Here is a 6,882-nt window from a genome sequence, read left to right on the forward strand (position 1 = left end):
GTCATTACGGATAATGTATTGAGAATTTATTAAAAGTGCTTATTTGCATGTGTTTAACCAACCAGCCCCAAAATGCAACAAATATGCCAAATAAATTGTTTGTCACTATGAACGCCAGAGTCAACACATGGAAAAACGTGAGTTAGAAAGTTAGGGAGTGATTCTGTAATATAGTGGTACGTAGATTTTCTAGTAAGAAACGTTCTAAATATCTTCATTCTTTTCTTTGTTTATTCAGCAAATTTGTATTGCAGAACTACTCTACACAGAGATGGTTCTAAGCACTGGGAAGACAGGACTCAACAAGAGAGGTATGATCCCCACTGTTCTGGAATTTGCATTCTAGTTAGAAAAAATTAGAGAAGGAGAGCAACTAGAAATCATTTTTACATATTATAAGTTCTTTCAATTGAAGTAAGAAGAACATTGTGGAGTGCTACAATCTGTGTTTAGTTGTTTTTATGTTGTCCTTTATTAATAAAGTTAGAAGCAGAAAAGACCACAGAAAATTAGTCCTCACTTCCGAAGTAGAAGTATTAAGACAGTAAATCAGTCTAAATTTTCATTTTGATTACACATTTTTGATAACCATATACTGCTTAAGGCTGTTAGGAATAAACAACAAAAATCTACCTAAAATTTTCCACCTGTTGAGATATTGCTTTTGAAACTTCATTGAGGACAAGTTTCCACAAATTTGCTCTGTAAAAGGCCAGACAGTAAATATTTTTGGCTTTGGAAGCCAAGATATGAAATTGAGAATATTATATAGATATTTACATTGCTAGAGAGAAAACTATTCTTCACAAATTTTTATTGATGAAATTAAAAATGTAATATTTGTTTATTGATGAAATTAAACACATAATAGTGGACCTGTTTTTTTTTTTTGTAATACAGGTCTACTTATGAGGAATGGAATTTTGGAAAGGAAGATAACATCTAATTGAGAATCAATGATAGCTTTTTGATCAAAAACAACTGTACATGTTCATCTGTTAATGGTAATCTGTAATGATTTTTTATATATGTCCTCTTTGAAAATACTTTCTCACATAGATCCTGCCAAACACTGATTATCAATTCACAAGCAAATTATTTTAATTAAATATATGCATCTTTTGGAAGGCATTTATAGAATTCCATTAGATTTTTGTTCTTGATATTTGCCTTTAAGCAATTATTATATTGCAGATTTATAATTCCAACTGAAAATTAAGCAGAAACTCCTCAATAGCATAATTAAAATGAATTTTGAAATATGAAAATTTACTTTGCACTAGTTTGAGTTTGGAAAATCTATCTGGTGCAAAATTGGGTGGGAATGAGGATCTGGCTTCTTAACTGTTGAGAGAACATGCAATGCATAAAGTAACTTGACATTGCTTGTGACTCAAAGTGTTTAAGTTGTTGAAATAGTTTTACTACGGTATAAGTTTCATATTTGAATACTGTTTGACCGTGTAGTTTTATGTTGAATTCATTATGAAACATCAAATCTGCAGCAAAAACTAATTTAATGCTATATGTTTTCTGATTATAGTGGTTGAGGGCATTTCTTTCTTTCCAGAAAAATTTCTGCATCAACCCTGAGCTGAAAATATTGCAATAAAACTTGACCACTGCTAAGCTATTGAAATGTGTGATAGGGTGAGTCAGGATACTCAGTTTTCATTTCAGTCAAAAATTCACAAAACTGACAATGGTTGAGTCCATGAGAGGGAATGAAGTTCACTGTTGACACCGCTGATTCAATAAAACATAATAGATTTTAGCATTTTCCACAAATACCTGCTGGTGAATAATAAAGTGGGCAATGATGGGCTTTAAACCCTTTACATTTCCAAATGTTTTGTAAGCTTGTTCAAATAAGCCTTTCCCTGCTCCATATGTATTTTTATCATCAATCGTACCAGCAGACTCCATTTCACGTTGTACTGGATTCAAGCTTTCTCAACTTCTATAAAAAAATTCCTCACCTCCCCTAGTTTCGTGCACACCACTCTTAAGGGTTAATTATATAATCAGTTAAAGCTTGGTATTGACTCATCAAATAAGTAACAACGGATGAGTGTTGGCAACATCTGTGAACTCATCAGGAGCAATGCAAAGCAACTCAAAATCATTTGCTTTTAAAAAATAAGGTAAATTGATTATCAATGCTGCTCCCAATGTCCTTAACTCATCAAGTAACTGTTCTGGCTAAAAGGCTAATCATATTAAACAAGTTTGTTTTCTCTAAACACATTTCTTCAGCTGCTCAAATCTAACATGATTTAAATAACTCACCTTTGGTAAATGGCTTTTCTTGCTTGGCTAACAAATGGGACATTTGAAATTTTATTATGGTTGTAGCCTCAGTCTCATTTGTTATTTTTGTGAAGAAATTCTACTGTGATGAGATATGCTGTTTTAAACTTTCTAGTTTTTGTAAACATTGCATTTCTGTGAGTAGGAAATATTGTGAAGAATGCTTAGTTTGTTAATGTCAATATAATTTTTTTAAGAATAGATACATCGTCATTGGGCGATTTGCTATCAAATTCAGTACAAAATAATTCATACTCCACTGTGCCTTAAATATGCAACATTTAAAAGCATTTTTCTTTTCTTCTTTTTGTTTTAAATTTATGGTTGTGTACTAGTAATAAAATATACATTGTGTTGTGTTATACTGACATGTGGAATTTGAAATGCTGCAGAGTTTTAACTACATTAACACAATTTGTAGAGTACCAAGCATTAGTATGAAGCAATGAGAGTGCCACATACATGCATTCTCTTTCAAAACAACTGAACTTCTCTACTGTTGTAATGCAGTGCAGCCATAGACAATACATGAATGAAGAGCATGACTGCTGTCAGGCCTCTGAGCCCAAGCTAAGCCGTCATATCCCCTGTGACCTGCACATACACATCCAGATGGCCGGTTCCTACCTTAACTGATGACATTCCACCACAAAAGAAGTGAAAATGGCCTGTTCCTGCCTTAACTGATGACATTGTCTTGTGAAATTCCTTCTGCTGGCTCCTCCTGGCTCAAAAGCTCCCCCACTGAGTACCTTGTGACCCCCACTCCTGCCCGCCAGCGAACAACCCCCCTTTTTCCTTTACCTACCCATATCCTATAAAATGGCCCCACCCCTATCTCCCTTCACTGACTCTCTTTTCGGACTCAGCCCACCTGCACCCAGGTGATTAAAAGCTTTATTGCTCACACAAAGCCTGTTTGGCGGTCTCTTCACATGGACGCGCATGAGATTTGGTGCCGTGACTCGGATCGGGGGACCTCCCTTGGGAGATCAATCCCCTGTCCTCCCACTCTTTGCTCCGTGAGAAAGGTCCACCTACGACCTCAGGTCTTCAGACCGACCAGCCCAAGAAACATCTCACCAATTTCAAATCCAGTAAGCGGCCTATTTTTACCCTCTTCTCCAGCCTCCCTCACTATCCCTCAACCTCTTTCTCCTTTCAATCTTGGCGCCACACTTCAATCTCTCCCTTAATTTCAATTCCTTTTATTTTCTGGTAGAGACAAAGGAGACACATTTTATCCGTGGACCCAAAACTCCGGCACCGGTCACGGACTGGGAAGGCAACCTTCTCTTGGTGTTTAATCATCGCAGGGATGCCTCTCTGATTATTCACCCAGGTTTCAGAGGTGTCAGACCACGCGGGGATGCCTGCCTTGGTCCTTCACCCTTAGCAGCAAGTCCCGCTTTTCTGGGGGAGAGGGAAGTTCACCAACCCCTTCTCCTTCACCCTTAGTGGCAAGTCCTGCTTTTCTAGGGGAAAGAACCCCCAATCCCTTATTTCCGTGCCCCGACCTCTTATCTCTGTGCCCCAATCACTTATTTCCACGTCCTGACCTCTTATCTCTGTGCCCCAACCCCTTATTTCCACACCTCGACCCCTTTCCTGCTTTTCTGGAAGGTAAGAACCCCCGAACCCTTTCCCTCCATGTCTCTACTCTCTCTTTTCTCTGGGCTTGCCTCCTTCACTATGGGCAACCTTCCACCCTCCATTCCTCCATCTCCCTTAGCCTGTGCTCTCAAGAACTTAAAACCTCTTCAACTCACAGCTGACCTAAAACCTAAATGCGTTATTTTCTTCTGCAATGCCACTTGACCCCAGTGCAATCTCGACAGTGGTTTCAAATAGCCAGAAAACAGCACTTTCAATTTTTCCATCCTGCAAGATCTAAATAATTCTTGTCGTAAAATAGGCAAACAGTCTGAGGTGCCTGACGTCCAGGCATTCTTTTACACATCGGTCTCTCCCTAGTCTCTGTGTCCAATGCAAATCATCCCAAATCTTCCTTCTTTCCCTTCCCCCTGTCCCCTCAGTCCCAACCCCAAGCATCACTGAGTCTTTCTAATCTTCCTTTTCTACAGACCGACCTGACCTCTCCCCTCCTCCCCAGCCTGCTCCTCACCAGGCTGAGCTAGGTCTCAATTCTTTCTCAACCTCCACTCCTCCACCCTATCAATCCTTTTTTCACCTCCCCTCCTCACACAAAGTCCAGCTTACAGTTTCGTTCTGTGACTAGCCCTCCCCCACCTGCCCAGCAATTTACTCTTAAAAAGGTGGCTGGAGCTAAAGGCATAGTCAAGGTTAATGCTCCTTTTTCTTTATCCCAAATCAGATAGCGTTTAGGCTCTTTTTCATCAAATATAAAAATCCAGCCCAGTTCATGGCTCGTTTGGCAGCAAACCTGAGACGCTTTACAGACCTAGACCCTAAAAAGTTAAAAGGCCGTCTTATTCTCAATATACATTTTATTACCCAATCTGCACCCAACATTAAATAAAAATCCAAAAATTAAATTCCAGCCCTCAAACCCCACAACAGGACTTAACCTCGCCTTCAAGGTGTACAATAATAGAGGCAGCCAAGTAGCAATATATTTCTGAGTTGCAATTCCTTGCCTCCACTGTGAGACAAATCCCAGCCACATCTCCAGCACACAAGAACTTCCAAACACCTAAACCGCAGTGGCTAGGCGTTCCTCCAGAACCACCTTCCCGAGGAGCTTGCTACAAGTGCCAGAAATCTGGCCACCAGGCCACGGAATGCCTGCAGCCCGGGATTCCTCCTAAGCCATGTCCCATCTGTGTGGGACCCCACTAGAAATTAGACTGTTCAACTCACCTGGCAGCCACTCCGAGAGCCCCTGGAACTCTGCCCCAAGGCTCTCTCTCTGACTTCTTCCCAGATCTTGGCTTAGCAGCTGAAGAGTGATGCTGCCCGATCGCCTCGGAAGCCCCATAGACCATCACGGATGCCGAGCTTCGGGTAACTCTCACAGTGGAAGGTAAGTCCGTCCCCTTCTTAATCAATACGGAGGCTACCCACTCCACATTACCTTCTTTTCAAGGGCCTGTTTCCCTTGCCTCCATAACTGTTGTGGGTATTGACAGCCAGGCTTCTAAACCTGTTAAAACTCCCCAACTCTGCTGCCAACTTAGACAATACTCTTTTAAGCCCTCCTTTTAGTTATCCCCACCTGCCGAGTTCCCTTATTAGGCTGAGACACTTTAACTAAATTATCTGCTTCCCTGACTATTCCTGGATCACAGCTACATCTCATTGCTGCCCTTCTTCCCAATCCAAAGCCTCCTTTGCATCTTCCTCTTGTATCCCCCCACCTTAACCCACAAGTATAAGATACCTCTACTCCCTCCTTGGTGATCGATCATGCACCCCTTACCATCTCATTAAAACCTAATCACCCTTACCCCGCTCAATGCCAATATCCCATCCCACAGCATGCTTTGAAAGGATTAAAGCCTGTTATCACTCACCTGCTACAGCATAGCCTTTTAATCCTCAGTACCTCCCTCTACAATCCATTATTCTGATCTGGATCTCAAACATGCTTTCTTTACTATTTCTTTGCACCCTTGATCCCAGCCTCTCTCTGCTTTCACTTGGACTGACCCTGACACCCATCAGGCTCAGCAAATTACCTGGGCTTTACTGCCGCAAAGCTTCACAGACAGCCCCCATTACTTCAGTCAAGCCCAAATTTCTTCCTCATCTGTTACCTATCTCAGCATAATTCTCATAAAAACACACGTGCTCTCCCTGCTGATCTTGTCTGACTAATCTCTCAAACCCCGACCCCTTCTACAAAACAACAACTCCTTTCCTTCCTGGGCATGGTTAGTTACTTTCACCTTTAGATACCTGGTTTTGCCATCCTAACAAAACCATTATATAAACTCACAAAAGGAAACCTAGCTGACCCCATAGACCCTAAATCCTTTCCCCACTCCTCTTTCTGTTCCTTGAAGGCAGCTTTAGAGACTGCCCCCACTCTAGCTCTCCCTGACTCATCCCAACCCTTTTCATTACACAGAGCTGAAGTGCAGGGCTGTGCAGTTGGAATTCTTACACAAGGACCAGGATTACGTCCTGTAGCCTTTTTGTCCAAACAACTTGACCTTACTGTTTTAGGCTGGCCATTATGTCTCCGTGCAGTGGCTGCTGCCGCCCTAACACTTTTAGAGGCCCTTAAAATCACAAACTATGCTCAACTCACTCTCTACAGCTCTCATAATTTCCAAAATCTATTTTCTTCCTCACACCTGACGCATATACTTTCTGCTCCCCAGCTCCTTCAGCTGTACTCACTCTTTGTTGAGTCTCCCACAATTACCATTGTTCCTGGCCTGGACTTCCATCCGGCCTCCCACATTATTCCTGATACCACACCTGACCCTCATGACTGCATCTCTCTGATCCACCTGACGTTCACCCCATTTCACATTTCCTTCTTCCCTGTTTCTCAACCTGAATAGACTTGGTTTATTGATGGCAGTTCCACCAGGCCTAATCGCCACACACCAGCAAAGGCAGGCTATGCTATAGTGCAAGCCA

The sequence above is a fragment of the Symphalangus syndactylus genome, chromosome 4, assembly GCF_028878055.3.
Source record: "Symphalangus syndactylus isolate Jambi chromosome 4, NHGRI_mSymSyn1-v2.1_pri, whole genome shotgun sequence".
NCBI lineage: Eukaryota > Metazoa > Chordata > Mammalia > Primates > Hylobatidae > Symphalangus > Symphalangus syndactylus.